Source organism: Gopherus flavomarginatus, chromosome 10 (genome assembly GCF_025201925.1).
Source record: "Gopherus flavomarginatus isolate rGopFla2 chromosome 10, rGopFla2.mat.asm, whole genome shotgun sequence".
In the NCBI taxonomy this organism is placed as follows: Eukaryota; Metazoa; Chordata; order Testudines; family Testudinidae; genus Gopherus; species Gopherus flavomarginatus.
This window is the reverse complement of record NC_066626.1, coordinates 50,097,565-50,114,939: the sequence shown is the minus strand read 5'-3', so window position 1 is coordinate 50,114,939 and position 17,375 is coordinate 50,097,565. Positions and strand designations below refer to the sequence as shown.

Sequence of the window (17,375 nt, the reverse complement as noted above, 5' to 3'; positions counted from 1 at the left end):
GAATGGCTTGCCAACTACAGAACCAGTTTCTCCTCTCTTGGTTTTCACACCTCAACTGCTAGAACAGGGCCTCATCCTCCCTGATTGAACTGACCTCGTTATCTCTAGCTTGCTTGCTAGCATATATATACCTGCCCCTGGAAATTTCCATCACATGCATCTGAAGAAGTGGGTATTCACCCACGAAAGCTCATGCTCCAAAACGTCTGTTAGTCTATAAGGTGCCACAGGATTTTTTGCTGCTTTTACAGATCCAGACTAACACGGCTACCTCTCTGATACTTTGAATAAATTCCTTTCCTTCTGTGCTGGGCTGGAACAGATTCTATCGCCCCTGTGCCTAGAAGAAGCTACTCACTTTGTGCAGTAATGATGGTTCTTCAATATGTATATCCCTGTAAGTGTAAAAGTGAGTCCCTGTGCTGCTGATTGGAGAACTTTGGTAGCAGTGTATGTTGGGCCCGTATATGCTCTCTCTCTCCTCATGCTGCGTCATGAGGCTAGTCAACACACGCAGGCTAACCATCCTCAGTTACTTCTCTACTGCAAAGTCATAAGCAAGAACTCCGAAGTAGAGGGGAGGAGAGCAGCTAGTGGATCACCAATAGGGACACACATCTTGAAGAACCCAATGTTATAACCTCCATGACCCATTTGAGAGATGTAATTTGCTCCCATGGAGGTCAAAAATGGGAAACACTGTCTCCAAAAGGAGGGGAGATAGGTAGTATGATGCAGCTAAAGAGACTCAAGAAGGGGATCGTCCGGAGTCTCGACCAAGCCCTCAAAATTGATGTTTTGATGAGGAAGGCTGGAGTGGTGGTAGTGGTCACCATGGGAGGCCTCCTCTTTTGATATCACGGTTTCCTCTTAGGTGGTTCAGCTAGTCTATGAAAGCCAGAGAATAGGACCAGATGGGATCTCTTGCCATTTGGGATCTGTTAAAATATTCTTTTATTTGCATGTGTATATATATAAACAGACTTGAATCCTTCCAGATGCACAAGGATTCATTGATGGACTCACTGAGAAGTTTCAGTTCGTCAAAAAGAAGGCTTCTATGGTACTCTGAACCTCCCTAGAAAATCGCAATAGATTCAACCAAGATGTTCGATACACGATGACAGTAGTAGAGATGGAACGAGCTGCAATGCTGGCTGCATCTAGGGGGACTTGCAATGTTGTGGTTGCCAAGATCTGACCCTCTGCTATGATGACCTATGATGTTCCTGATGTTCCGGTGGAAAATAATCAATAAGAAAGTGTTGAGTTTACTGCAACTAGCGTGATCAAACTTTGACAACAGACCCTCATAATTCACTATTCTAAACTGGAGGATTACAGAAGAGTATATTTTACATTGGAAGCCTGAGAAAACACCTGGGCACTATTGTGAACAGTTAATGTAGACGTCTGCTTAATGTGCAGCTGCAGTCAGAAAAAAACAACAACAACAAAATGTTAGGAGATGAATGGGATGGAAAACATTACAATGCCATCTATAAATCAATGGCATGCTTTCACCTGGAATACTGTGTTCAGTTCAGGTCACCCTATCTAAAAGGACATAGCAGAAATGAAGAATATTCAGGGTTGGGCAATGAAAATAATTAAGTAACCCCATCACTGGAGGTTTTTAAGAACAGGTTAGACAAACACCTGGCAGGAATGGTCTAAGTTTACTTGGTCCTGACTCAGTGCAGAGGGCTGTACCTGATGACCTCTCAAGATCCCATCCAGACCATCACTTCCACTAGTTTATGAAAGTCATTTCACTAATGCGTAAAGAATTATCAAAACAAATATAGTCCTTATAAAGAGAATCAAATGAAGACTTCTCATTAAAGTCTTCTGCATTTACTTGATATGGTTACTTTATCAATATATTTGATTTATTTAGCACGATAAAGTTAACCTGACTAAGCAGTTTTAATTTCCTTATGTTCTCCTGAGAAGGATTACTAGCATTGATTCTCCATTAATGCACAAAGGGGTGCACTTTTGACCCCACTTGGTGCCACCTGCAAGGCTGCCCCACAGATCTGTGGATTTGCAGGATCGAACCAGATCTGGGAACTTCACTACACAATGCCTGCTGCAATTACATCAACCATGATTACTCTCGAGGGTGCAACGGTCCTAAGTGGACTACACATTTTTTATGATGATTTTATATTTGACTTCTAAGGACAAATAACTTAGTAAAAATTGTCAATATTTTATTTCACAACCACACAAAATAATTTTAATCTGACAGTCCTCATGCATGAACATAGCAGCTGTCAAAGGACTCAGACATCAAAGCAATTGTACTGCCTTCAGAGTGAAGCACTTTCATTAAGTCTTGACATTTTGTCAGAATAAACTATTTTTAAATAAATATAAGATTGTGTGCTAGAGGCCATACACAGAATCCTGAAGGTTATTTAAATTCGTAAGACTGAAGGAGAAATACAAATTTTCTTGCTTAATGAACACGTGAGTATTTAAGGTAGCAATGCTCACATTACACAGTTGATCTGTTCTGTTAGTCTGGTCTTCTGGTTTTTCATGTATTAATTGTGATTTTGGCATGGCAAAAGTTTAAAACCCTGTTTCTCTGTGTTTATAATAAGCATATTAATTGAAACCAGCAGACTAAATTATTATTGGTTAATCCAGAAAATTTAACTTAATACACAATAGAAACTAAATACTAAATATTTAGCTCACTAAGGTCAATAGGGTAGATATAAGACAATGCACAATTTAATCATTTTAGGGAAGTTAAGGCCGATTTCTTAAATTAAGCAAGTTTAGAGTAATAACAACTGCAATAATTTGGAAAGTCCATTACACTAATTAAAGTAGTTACACTAACGATATTTTATCTTTATACCATAGTGAAGAATTAGTTGATTTCCCCACAACTAATATTTTTAAAACATTCTGTCTTTACTAGCTCCAAGTTTGGCAACATGAACAGAAAACTCACCATCAACTTAAAAAAGAAAAGTACATGACAATCTTTCATTTTCTCTGCATTTTCCTCAAATCTGAAAACAATTAGATGCCTAAATTCTTCAAAATATTTGAACCTTTGTCCCAATCCACATAAAGAAATTCTAAAAGCATTGAATTACCCATCCATCTCCATCCCTCCAACTACATTAACACAACAGTCACCAAGGAAGTTGAACATATCTACAAACATCTCAATACCAACACATTCAATTCACATCAATATGGTTCCAGTTCCACCTTATTCAACCAGTACTATCATGATTCATTTTACATACTATACTCATTCAACTCTGGACAAGAAATTATTGTATACCATCTTTCTTGATTTGTAAAAAGCATTTGATACAGTTCGCAACATTGGCACACAGCACAGTAAATTATCTGTAGTATTCACCTGTCACCAGTGGATTCCAAGAGCATCAAACTGTGGGAGTAAAGAAATGTAAATCGCACTTGGAAAAAATGCTCCAATACTTAAGTGCTGGGATTGTTCAAAAAGTAGAACAGTCAGAGACAAAACATGTCTGTTTTCATACTATCAAACAAAATAAAAGTTTGGGCCAGTAACCTTTTAGACTCTGACTCCAAAGAGGATTCTAGATGTCGAAGTGTATGTACAGAATGTTTCAAGATCAATCTGTTTTCTCAAATATATCATATAAAATCAACATTCTGAATAAACTTGAAGCAGAGTAAAGTTCACGTACAAATAAAAAATTGACACCACTAGTTCTAACAAGAAATGAAAAAACTTGGGATTTTTAGTTACGCAGAATTATATGGTTCTAAGAAGTGCTCCTTAGCAATAGATCAATAGAAAAAAACAGAACAATTACATTACTGAGACAAAGTTATGTTCATGTGCAAAAGTAAGAGAGGTAAAGCAGTTTACAGAGCCTAGAGTTCAATCTGGCCACTAAATCAAGACAATAATGAATTTCCTGTGCCTTGTGAATGTAAATCTGACCTTTAACTTCATTTTGTTACATTTTAGAATTGTAGAATCATAGGACTGGAAGGGACCTTGAGAGGTCATCTAGTCCAGTCCCCCTGCACTCATGGCAGGACTAAGGCTTTGGCTACACTTGAGAGTTACAGCGCTGTTCGTGACTTTATAGCGCTGTAACTCACTCCCTGCCCACACTGGCAAGGCACATACAGCGCTGTATTTCCGTGGCTAAAGCACTGCTTGTACTCCACTTCCCCGAGAGGAATAAAGAGTATAGCGCTGCTGCACTACGCCGCCAGCGTAAACAGGGAATAATCTTAGTATGCTGTAACTTACCTCCGGAACCTTCCCATAATCCTTTTAAGTGAAGGTCCCGCTCTTTGTTTTGTTGTGATGCCTTTCTTTGTTTTGTTGTGAACTGCGGTCCGGGAGCTGCTTATCAAAAAAACAAACACAACTACTGTTTGCTGTGAATGCACAGAGGCAGGGGGCTCCCTTTGAAACGCCCACAGCTAGTGTTTGCTTGAAGAGAGGGGGAGGGAGGGGGCTTGAGGAAAGAAGCAGTATGGCGGGCATGGGGGCATCCATTTCCGCGAGACTGCTTATCTGGTCTGTGAGGAAAAGAACAGCTGCTGTTTGCTTTCAGTGAGTGAGAGGGGGTGGGGGAGGGGGTCGAAACTTGCAAGGCAGGGAGCTGACACAGTGTCGGCTCCAAAAATCCACTCTCTCTCTCCCCCACATTCCCTGTAACACTCCACCCCACCCCACCCCTTTTGAAAAGCATGTTGCAGCCACGTGAGTGCTGGGATAGCTGCCCATAATGCACTGCTCCCAATGCTGCTGCAGATGCTGCAAATGTGGCCACGACAGTGCGCTGGTAGCTGTCAGAGTGGACAGACTGCAGCGTTTTCCCAACTCAGCTGTATGAAGACAGGTTTAACTCCCAGCGCTGTACAGTTGCAAGTGTAGCCATACCCTAAGTATTATCTAGACCATTCCTGACAGGTTTTTGTCTAACCTGCTTTTAAAAATCTCTAACGATGGAGATTCTTCAATCTCCCAACCTTACTTTTGTAAGCATATGGGATAATATGAATGTTACAGTACTTAGTTACTTTGACTGTCATACATTTCCCATGGTTTCTTTAACCATTTCTATAGTCCTCTCTTCATTAGGCTACAATCCCCAAGAGCAACAGCTATCATATGGAGCTTTTACTACAAAGTTTTCTTGTGAATACTCAAATATGACTGTTTTGAACTTTTTTGAAATGTATCTTCATTTTTCAAAAACTTCTATTAAGATATAAAAATCTCTTTTCCATTAAATATGTATATTTATTTTAGTAAAGGTAGGAACTCAAACAGATGCTGTATTCCTAAATAAATACTACGTTAATCTTTCTCAATGGCTTCAGAAGTAAGCTAACCATTGATGGAAAACAAAATTCTATGATGTGTAGCTGTTGGCAGAAAGGCATGTAATTCCCACAGTGATTTAAAAATCTCTGAAATGCCTCAGGAACTAGTTGAAAAGTATTTCTTGTGAATTTTTTAATGTATTTAACTCATTAGCAGTCACTACAGGGCAAAATCTTGTCATTAAAAGAGGTTACATTTTGTCTCTTTACTATACTTACAAGTAAATTTAGTTCTTACAATATTGCTCCTCAAGTTATAACAACATTCAGGATCTTGCTTCTTAAAATTCCAAGAAACACTGAATACTTGCTTCAGCAAGAAACTATTTTCAGAACCACTAGAATACACTACCTCCAAGGTACTTGAAGCGCACATAAAGAAAACAGATGGTCCTAAAATGAATACAAGATTTATTGGGGCACTCTGCTGATGTTAAAAGACAGACAAATGACGATTCAGGTCCATCATTGGCAAGAATGGCAACCGATTTTGGTTGCTCTAGTTTTTGGCACCTATCTCAAAACACTTTGGGTTTGGTTTTCAGAGCACAGATCTCCTGCAGCTTCTACTGACTTATCTAACTGGGCACTAATCTGGTTATGAAAGTCACAGAATTAATTGCAAGAATCGATTTAGCCACAGTTACTCTTAGATTATTTTTATGTATGAAATATACTTATGCAACCATCAAAACTTTAGCAGTTCAAGTTTAATGATTTATCTTTTTAATGATTAACAATTAAGCTTTCCTTGTGAGTAAACAGAAAGGGAAAGGTAGAGTTCCATCATTTCCCTCTGATGACTCCTCTCCAAAAGGCAATAATCCACAGGCTTCTGCACTTTTGTCTCTGGTAGGCAGACTCCAATATGTATACTATTTTCTCCAGAAATCTTTGAATCTATTCACATAGGAGACTATACTATTCCAAGTCTTAAGAATGCAGTATTAATTCTATATCAGACTATGGGCCTAATCCTACAAACATGCACCATACTTTCATGAATAAAGTGCATCTTTAAGCATTGTAGGATCAGACTCCATGGACATTTTCTTAATACTTTTAGGGTGAAATCCTGGAATTTTACCATTAAATTTCCATGAGTTCAGGATTTCACCCTTAGTCTATGCGCTTATAATAAAGACATAATATATAATGGGAACAGGGCCAGCCTCAAGGATGACCCACTTGGCATGAGCAAGAAGGTGTCGTATGGCAGCGCAGAGTTGCGTGCTGCTGGTGTGGGGTCAAAAGCTGCTCCTGGCTGGCAGGAGAGTGCTGCGGGGGGGGGGGGGCAGCTTTCTCCTTGTTTTCTCCCAGCAGAGGAACATGAGAAGAGGGGTGAATGGTGACACACAGATAGAGCTCACCCCCCTCAACATTCCTCAGTGCCCCCCCTAGAGAGTTGCGAGAAAGGAGGGAGGAGTGAGGAGCAACACAAAGTGATTGGTCATGCAGGTCACTTTCCCCATCTGGATTGTGCTATGAGGCAAGCATGAGAAGCTGCTGCTGTCTGCCCTCCCCTTAGACAGCAAAGTTGGGGAAAGTGACCTGGATGCAGGGAGCCCTGATGTAATTTCTCACTTCCCCTCTCACAGACCCCTAGGGGTGCATGGAGGAGCAATGTTGCGGGGGGAAGTGAGCAGCAATGCAGCTGCTCCATGCATCCAGGTCAGTTTCCCCACATAGCCTCTGGAAGGGGGTGCAGGGGTTAAATGTGAAGGAGCACAGTGAAGGAGAGGAATGCAGGGGTTAGGGCACAGGGAGGCAGGAGTTAGGGGTGAAGGGGGAGTGCAGAGATTGGAATGAAGAGTGCACAGAGTACGGTTTGCCCATGGGGGCCAGGGGCACCAAAGTACAAGTTTGCCCAGGGCACCATTTTCCCTAAAGCCAGCCCTCGAGAAAAACAGTGAGTGCTGAGGTGGCAAAAGAAAAAAAAAATAGGACAATTATACACTGCATTCTAGCTGCATTTTAATTCTTATACCATTCTGTTTACTGAATGGTTTATAACACAGAAATCATATTTTTAAAAGTACTTTACACAAAAGTAATAAACATCATAACAACAAAATATTCATTAGCACCATTCACACATGCAAGTGCATCCCACAAGCTATGTGGCCTACAATGGTGACATGTTTTAAGATATTCTAAACAACTAGTATTGTATGAAAGAAAGAATTTACAAGAAGGATTTCTCAGAGAAAATATGATGGCAGCAAGAAGCATCTATAACATGCATAAGACTACATTAAATGAACATTATCACGGTTTCAAAGTCAGGCACTCAAGAGTTAGGAAATGTCAAAATTAAAGTTGCCTGGGCAGCCCTAATTTGCCCCCTTTGCATTATAATACAATCTTTAATTTAGGGATGTAAAGTGTTAACCAGTTAACCAGTAAGCATTAGTTTTACCAGTTAACCCGCATTACCCGTTAGCCCCCAGGCTACCTGGCCAGCCCCAATGGCCCCGCACTGGCCGGAGTGGCCCCCGCTGCAGCAGCCTCAGCCAAAGCAGCCCCAGCCCATAGCTGGCACTTTAATTGATTAACCATTAAATTAAATATTTTTTAATCATTTAAATGGTTAACTTTTAAAACTTTATTTACATTCCTACTTTAATTACTAGGGCTGTCGATTAACCGCAGTTAACTCACACAAATAACAAAAAAATGAATCGTATTTAAAAAATTAATCACGATGAATCAGTTTTAAATTGCACTGTTACACAATACCAACTGAAATTTATTAAATATTTTGGATGTTTCTACATTTTCAAATATATTTATTTCAAATACAATACAAAATATGAAGTGTACAGTGCTCACTTTATATTATTTTTATTACAAATATTTGCACTGTAAAAATGATAAAAAATATTTTTCCATTCACCTCTTCCAGGTACTGTGACTGAACTCCTTCAGGGAGAATTTATGTCTCCGGCTCTGTTTTGCCTGCATTCTGTATTTCATGTTATAGCAGTTTTGGATAATGATCCAGCACATTTTGTTTGCTTTAAGAACACTTACTGCAAAATTTGACAAAATGCAAACAAAGTACCAATTGGAGATTTCTAAAGTTAGCTACAGCCAAGGTGTAAGAATCTGAAGTGCCTTTCAAAATCTGAGGGACATGCTTTCAGAAGCATGCTTTCTTACAAGAGCAACATTCTGATGTGGAAACTACAGAACCCAAACCAATTTCTGCTGGTGGCATCTGACTCAGATGATGAAAATGCACATGCATTGGTCCCCACTGCTTTAGATCATTATCGAGCAGAACCCATCATCAGCATGGATACATCCTCTGGAATGTTGGTTGAAGCATGAAGGGACATGTGAATCTTCAGCACATCTCGCACGTAAATATCTTGCGACGCCGGCTACAACCTGTTCTTACTTTCAGGTGACGTTTTAAACAAGAAGTGGGCAAATTCTCCTGCAAATTCTAACCAAACTTGTTTGTCTGAGTGATTGGCTGAAGTAGGACTTAGTGGACTTGTAGGTTCCAAAGTTTTCCATTGTTATATTTTTGAATGCAGGTTTTTTTGTTGTTTTTTTAAACACACAATTCTACATCTGTAAGTTCAACTTTCACATAAAGAGATTACACTACAGTACTTGTATTAGATGAATTGAAAAACACTTGCTTTTGGTTTTTACAGTGCAAATATTTGTAATAAAAAATATAAAATGAGCACTGTACACTTTGTATTCTGTGTTGCAACTGAAATCAATATATTTGAAAATGTAGAAAACATTCAATAAATGTTATTCTATTATTAAGAGCATGATTAATCACGTGATTAATTTTTTTAATCGCTTGACAGCCCTACTAATTACATGATCACACGTTATTTATCCCCTAGACCCTCTGCCTCAGTCAGTGCACAGGATGGACCTACACTGGGTTGTGTAGTGAAGACAACTTGTCAGTAAAACTCTTGCTTCATTTGTTACCCAAGGTGTGTAGTGAATGAGGCAGAGGACTGCAGGAAGAGAAAGCAAGGTCTCCAGATTAAGGTATTTGCATGTTGGGCTCAGCTCCATGCCTGCTACAGATGGATTCCTCAGGACATTTAGTTGCTAAAATCCAAGAAGTCTCTACTGAGTACCTACAAATTGCAATTTTTCAAAGGCGCAGATCTTGGCTGGATTTTGACAAGGATGGCAAGAGGTACACATTGCTGACACAGAAGTCAACTCGAGACAATTTCAAGTCACTACTCCAGAGCATGGGGGCCCTAGAGCTTACCAAAGAAAAGGTCACCAGAATGTTTTTTTTACTATGTGCAAAATGACTTATTTTCCCTAACCTCTCAACTGCTTTAACTGACATTTTCCAAAAAATATTCAGCATGAGGGATATAGCCAGCATGGAAAGTTATAAACTAAACAGAAACAGTTGGGCCAAGTTATAAGCAACTGAAAACACAGTCTTAAAATGAGAAGTGCTGGGCAACCTTAACAATAGGAAGCATACTAGCTCGATTTATAAGAGAGAGAGAGAGAGAGAAACGCATACAAAGAGAGAGAGACAGGCAGACAGAAAGACAACAGTCACAGTATGTCCAGGCCTTCTTGAACTAGTAGAAGTTTTAAAGAACAAAAGACACTAGCAGAGCCTCATTACATGTAACATGCTAGCTGTAGTATACCACAATGCTTGCCATAACAGCAGTTTGATTTTCAGCATTGACAGAACAAAAATTGACAAGCTTGTCGTTTCATATATTGTCTAGAGCCTCGCTACATTAGACAGGGTGGGAGAAGTCACTTCCCTTGATGCTGGAGAAAAAATGCTCTTACACCACGCAGTGCACATAAATCTACAAGGTATGCTTGCTGGTGCATATCAAATTTTGGTTTCATAACACGAAGATGCCAAATTTAAAGGAATATCTGCAGCTGTATTCATTCTTGTCATAGAATAACTATTGAACCAAGAGTACTTTCCTTCACTGTTAGGCATTTGATCATTTATATATAAGGAAATATCCAGCTGAATGGCAAGGTAATAATATAGGTAACAAGGTAATATCTTTACTATGCCCAATTTACTTCTATTTTTCTTTTTTAGTGTGCTTCAGACTAAAGTTAATTATTTTGTACTTTGAGGCATCTCAGATATAACAGAAAGGGGTCTGTGTTCAAAGAATGTGAATATGTATTCAGGGATGTTCTAACACTGTTAATTAGATAAGCAAACAATGTGTTTCTTTCATGAAGGAATACTGTTTTCGGTAAGTATGTTTAGTAAAAAAAATTCCAATAAAAAGTCAACACATTCTAGGTCAGTTTAACTGTAACTGAAATTGTGAAATATATTAACAAAATATGATGTGCCAACACCTCAGTTCTGTTTTCGTTTTCCTTCCAATTTAGCTTCCTGTGGTAAAAAGAAAGATATCAAACCACTCATACTACAAGTTTCAGCTACCTTCCCCAAGACAGAAAATATGCAGCCAACATGCTTGATGTCTCCCATATATTGCAAGTATAAAACGTTTTTAAGGTGCACCTTAACAAAGAACGATCATTTGTATTTCTATATTAGGCCCAAGATCAGGTCGTCTGCTGGAACAACTCATAAGAGAGATAAAAGTTAGACAGAAGACTCCACACCCCCTAAAATCAAGGAAATGCTACTGCACAATGTGGTGAATGTGTGCAGATTTTTGAAACACACAGACAGCAGGGGGTGCAGCCTATAGGTCTTAGATACAGAGGACATGAGGAAGGTTGTAGATAATCTGAGCAAAACCAGCAGCACAATTCTATCTAGAACAGTGCTGATGGCTGAAATCTAGCCCTCCGATGTAAGAGGATTTGAATGTGCAGAGGGGCAACCCATATGAAATAAGACAACTTGGGTCAGTATTAATCCAGGAGCTAGTTTTTGTGAATTTGACAGGGTGTGATGCTGCAAAGAGTGTTTCCCTAAACTCATGGAGAACCAAAACACATGGCAAGTCTTCTGCGGGATTAGAGGTAAGGATGATCCTAGACTTGACTCCCTTCAACAGGTCTTGGTCTGTGTAATCTAATTTTCTAATATAGTCATTCCTTCCATCCCAAAATTCAGAAAAGATTATTCTTCCCCAAAACAATTAACAGGGAAATATCAATCCACGTACCCTGACCGGAAACAGCGAGTCACTCAGACCTTGCATCAAAAAGTCTTAGCAGGGTACTTTAGGAGAGGTTGATAGGCAAAGGTTCTACATTTACACTTGAAGGGGCCATTACTACCCCAGCTTTTGGAGTAGGTTCTGTTTTGAGAAGCACAGAGTAGATAGAGGTAATGGCACTGAAAATTCTAACATTATCAGTCCAATTTACACTATAACAAAAGAACAAAGTAAAATTCTTAGTAGTTTATTCAGTTCTCCTATACAAGTCAAGAAAATGAAATTTCTCTCTTCTTGTCCATCAGGTGAAGACAAAATTAATTGGTACATTAGCATCAGCTTTCTAGTAGCTTGTTCCAGCTCCTAGATATTGGCACCCTGTTTAATTTAGTTCAACATTCAGAAATAAATTTTGGACTTTGTAAGCACCTCTTGCTGACAGCTAGCAGGAATCTCCAGGTTTCTACACAAACACCTTAATTTGGCTACACTTCTCTAGTTGCCTTGTGAGATATCAAAGCCCTAGGAAATTTAATTCTGTTTTTCCCCTGTGGCCAACAGAAGGATTTAGGTAAATGGATGCTTAGCTTTTCAAAAGCGCCCTCGTCAGGTGGCTGTATGGAAATCTACGACCAGTGCCAGAAGTGAGCACTCTCTGCCCCATCACAATTTCAGCACTTCATGCTTCCAGATGAAGCACCACCAAACACCCAACCCCACACCTCAGTAACAGGTTTCCCAATTTTGTACCTTAAAAACCTGATCACCATACACAGAAGAAGCGGTAATATCTACTGCTGGGTCACTGGAGTGTGGAGGAGAAAAATCAACTGTCCCCAGCTGAAGCAGAAGATATCTCCTGTCCTACCCCCTGCACAGTGTTTCCTCCATGGCACAGCAAGAATAAGGAATTAAACTCACCATGATCACATCAGTTTCATTCTGATGTTCCTGCATAAGAAGAGGAGGTTAGAAAGGGAACAGAAAACTAAAAGATCTTACAGGGGAAGTTTGTCTCCACCTGCTGGATAGAACAAAAGCAGCAAACTATCCACATGCAGAAGGTACAAGAACAAATTGACTTGCATCTACATTTCAAACACTTTACAGCCATGTAATGTTCAATATAAATTTCTCTAGAAACTAGACTATTGAAATATGATTATATAGAATACGACAGATTTTGTTTAAAAATTAGTGGTTATTTTCTTGGTGCCAGAGTTTAATAATGAAAACAGTAAATAATGCCACCAAGCACTTACATAATACCTTTCCTTAGAGGATCTCACAGCACTTTGCAAAACTGGGTGATCGCCATTAACCTCATTTTATAATGGGTTACATGACTTCTTTCCCCAAGAGGCACACATTGCACAGGCACTAGCAGATAAAGCTTACCCATCCTGCCACACTGTTTTTCACCAAAAGGAGACCACTTAGTGGTCAAATGGCAATCTAGTTTATCCTAAGGATTACTGTGGAATGAGTGCCAGCAAATGTTCCCATTTAATCCCAACACAACTAGGCCAAGAAGTGCTAAATGCAAAAGAGGAGTTTTCTTATGCTGGCAACCTCAGGTTGGTCAGACGTGCCATCTATTTTACATGTTCCTTAATATAAACAATTTAATCCTAACTAATGTGCATGTGCACACACTCTCCAGAAACTATTAATCATGTTTACTAAGGAGAATTGCATTAATTAGTTGTCAACCTATCCTGCACCGATTACTTCTTTTTCTGGTATTTTTAAATGGAATTCTTTATAATTTTTTATCCCAAATGACTTAGTATCATATTTAATACCAGCACTTTAAGACAGCCACATTGATTTTATTTAAAAAGTCCCGCTCCAGCATGTTTTTATAATATACTTAACTGCCTACTGTAGAGGAATTGATGCCAAATATTCATTATGGCAGCAAAGAACACTGGTGCAATCCCATTCTATTATCCTCACCTATTTTTGGACCCTGATTTGTCAACTTTCCTGCCCACTGTGAAACAACTGAGAAAAATGGTCCATTGTATATGGTATACAGTCTCAGTAATGTTATCAGAGTATATAGCACCCTCTGTGCACAAATTATACTTCCAGTTAAAAGTGTCTAATGATCAACTTCAGAGGATTCTTCTGTATTTATGTAGAGAGTAGAATTTGACCCTCAGTCGCCTGGAACCCCATGTTCTTGGGGTAGTAAATCTCAAAATGAACTTTTTAGGGTAATATAAAAATGGATCCAGGCACAGAACAGCAGGAGTTACACCTGCCGCTCTCTACCATAAGATTTCCAATTGTGCAGTTATTTGGCTGAAAAATAGCTAAGTTAAACTATCATGAGTACTGAAATAGAGATCTAAATAAATAAAATCTAATGAAGAAATTCCAGATAATACTTTATTCCAAAACTGATAGACCTATGCTAGATGTAAAATAGATGATACAGGATAAATAGACTACAAATTATCAGTGTTTATTCAACAGTATTGAAAAATACTTTAGCTATATTGTTAGTAATATCAGAGTTATTCTTTTGAACATTTACCAAAATCGTAATTAAGAATAGTTGAGAGATTTGCAGCTAACTAGATTTCAAATGTTAAACACTCAGCATCTAAATGTATTTCAGACAAGTTTGTATTAAAACATTTTTCAAAGGAGTATTAAAAAACGCTAGGTAACTTTCTTACTTCAAAAAGAAAAAGATCATCCTGGAAATTAAACAATTGAAAAGTCCCTCTAACTGTAGGCTCTCACTTCAAACCATATTTATAAACATTTTAAACTGAGAATTCTCTGGAAAAAAGCAGAAAACAAAAAAGAACACTTGTCTTTAGAGGAGAATAGATATATAACATTAACAGCTTACTGTGGATAGTGGTTTAATCAGGAAGTAGCCATTATCCTTTCGCTACAAAGCAGTGACAGCACTCCAAAACAACAAGCCCGTGATATCTTTTTCTCAGTTAAGAGGACTGAAAGAACACACACTATTTTGCTCCAGCTTTGCTGACCCCAAAGGTCACCAGATGTCTGTTATCAAAAGCTATCATGAAAACATAATCCAAGCAAGTATTTACAATGCTAGGTTTGTGGAAACATCTAAAATCTGTCTAACACAACCACTCTCTGTGTGTATTACTCACAAAACATGGCTGTCTTATTCAGAGATTAGCAATTATTGTAATGAGATACTGTCGGAGAGGGTCAAATAGTACTTCCTGCAGTTTACACATCTTGATTTCCTGGTAAACAAACTGAAAGGCAGGTGGAGCACTTAGATCACTGGTAAACAAGTATGCTCACGTGACCAAAACCAAACCAGGTGAACTAATTAGTTGCAAATACAATGTATAATTGTTCCAACTTAACTGCATCAGAAATAAAAATAACTTAGCAAAATGCAGATTTTTTTCTCTAACATTGGATAAATGGCAATTCTGTACTATATGATGTTTTTTAAGCATGGCTAAATATAAAAGAATCTTTTAAGTTAACTGAAGTTCAAATATACACATGCAATAAACTGCTGCTGAAGTTCTATTAGAATGAGGAATCAGTACACATCTTATGATAAAAACTCAATCACAAAAGTTATTCTTGAAAAAATCTGAAATCTGAGAAACAATTGCTAACAGCTGTATTTGGAGGTTTATAATTTTCACTCTTTTTTCAGAACAGAAAGGAAATAAACAATAGAACTTTCTAAAAAAATATTATTTAAAAGCAAGCAAAATAACTCTAAAGTGCAATTTAAAAGAAAAATATAACAATAGTTGGCTAAAGATGTCAATTGCAGGCTCCTTTACAGCACAGAGCAAGAGGCTACTTGGTTTGATAGCTTGACACAAATCAAAATTGTCACAGATATTAGCTTGGAAGGTTGTGATGTTATTTAAGTGTCTAGAATCCCCCCTCCCTCCACTGTCTGCTAAAAAGGGGGTGCGAGATCCTCTGGTAGAGAAGAATTTGATCAATAAAAATAATCCTCTACCCCAGATATTTAAAAAAAAATCTAATGTGCAAGAAGCAAGAGAATCTGCATTTAATTTCTCTAAAATACTTTTTTGTTGTAACTGAAAGCAATGGACTAATCTCCTCAACTCCTTCATATTTCAACTGGATACTCTTCCCTCTCCCTCTCCAACGGAGACAGTGCTCATGCCTTTGACTGCCTAAGACTGTTTTCCTCCCAAAAATCTTAAGTCACAGAGGAGACTGACACCGGCGGGAGAAGGCTATTGCTTCCCTATTTAACTGACAGAATCCACAAACGAAGAAAAGTTAAGTGGGTCCAGTTTACAATCAGGCTCTCCCTGATGGAGCTTCTTCAGGAGTTGACAGGGGCCATGACACTATAAAGAGTAAAACTCCATAAAAACAGTAACCAATGGGAAAGGAAGCCTCTTACCCTCAAGAGTAACATGGGGAGCACACAAAAGGGACATCAACTTTCCTCTCTGAGAAACAGTTCAGCATGCAGCCACAGGAAAGCAGCAAACTGACAAATCTGGAGAATGAAATCCAGGTACAGAATGGGCATTGGCAACGCAAACTTCCACTAACTATACTGTCAACATACCCTGACCCTATCTCAAAATCACCTCTAGGAACAAGGACCTGATTCAAAATCTACAGAAGTAAATAGAAAGAATCCTATTCACTTCAAGCCTAGAGAGCATATCCTAGGCTGAGACCTCGTCTACACTAGAAAGGTTTGCTGGTACAGCTGTATTGGCAAACCTTTCTAATGGAGAGACAACCTATACTGGAAAGAGAGTTCTTTTGCTAATGTAGCTAATACCAGTTCCATAAATAAATAAGCAGTATCATCAAAAGGACATTTTTGCCAGCACAACTGCATCTACACTACAGCTTTTATCAGCCTAGCTATGTCTGTTAGGGAGTGTGGTTTTTTCGCATTCCTAGCTGACATAGCTATGCTAGCAAAACTTTAAAGTATAGACCAGGCTTGAGTGCACACTTAGTTATTGGTGTTTCTACAAAGACTGTCCACAATAGTACCATCTCACTGCTAAAAGTATGATGGTGGTTTGAGTAGGACACCTGTCCACCAATAAACCAGGCCCCATGATTAAATGTAGTTTGTAAATTAAAAACATTCCAAAAATTATGCTAATATCATCAGCAAAAATAGTAATGAGGATTCTTCTTATAATATATTTATATTTTATACTGTTGATTTAAAACATTATCTTGAGATTGTTAAATGTAATAAAAGATTATTTCATGAATTAGCATGGCCATAATTGTCGTAACAAAATGCAGAGAAACATCTCATTCCCTTTAAAAAAATTCAAAACATCAAAATTGTATAGCTGGAATCTGTTGGGTTGGGGGGTTTTTTCCTCCTTTCTTACAAAAAGTGACTCTTGTAAAAAGAGATGGTTAAAAAATACAAATCTTCAAGCAGAAATAGAGCCTTGTGCTTAGAGAAAAATCTCAGCGAAGCTCTCTTTACTATAGTTTAAAAAATACTTTTCCATAAACAGTACACAGTTCATAGTGAAATCAATGGGAATTTACCTCTGACTTCATGAGAAGAGATAGTGAGTTAGGGCCTGACATTAGAAACTTTTTATCCAAAAAATTCTTACTCATAAAAATAGTCCCAATGAATTTAATAGGTCATACATGATTTAGGGTTTTTATGGGATGGTACATGTGTACTAGAGTTATTCAGATATTAGCTATTGAGGTGAACAATTCTTCTCAGATCATTTCAATACACATTACCTAATAATTACATTTTGAAGTGTGGGCAACAAAATAGGATACATCTTTAGTAAATGTTCCCAGATCACCCACAACTCCAAGCCAGATACCAGCGTTAACAAGATTGCATGC

General features: G+C 38.3%; 1 protein-coding gene across 4 annotated transcripts in view; it reads right to left on the bottom strand.

The window, feature by feature from the left end:
- Positions 1–17,375, bottom strand: part of BAZ2B (bromodomain adjacent to zinc finger domain 2B) — a 276,520-nt gene that overhangs the window by 170,565 nt on the left and 88,580 nt on the right. The window contains exon 1 of one of the 4 annotated variants that reach the window (XM_050969153.1): positions 14,377–14,457. The exons of the other annotated variants lie outside the window; for them this stretch is intronic. The gene's annotated coding sequence lies outside the window, so the exon portion shown is untranslated. Of the gene's footprint in view, positions 1–14,376; positions 14,458–17,375 lie in introns of those variants that run through there. 4 annotated transcript variants of the gene reach the window in all.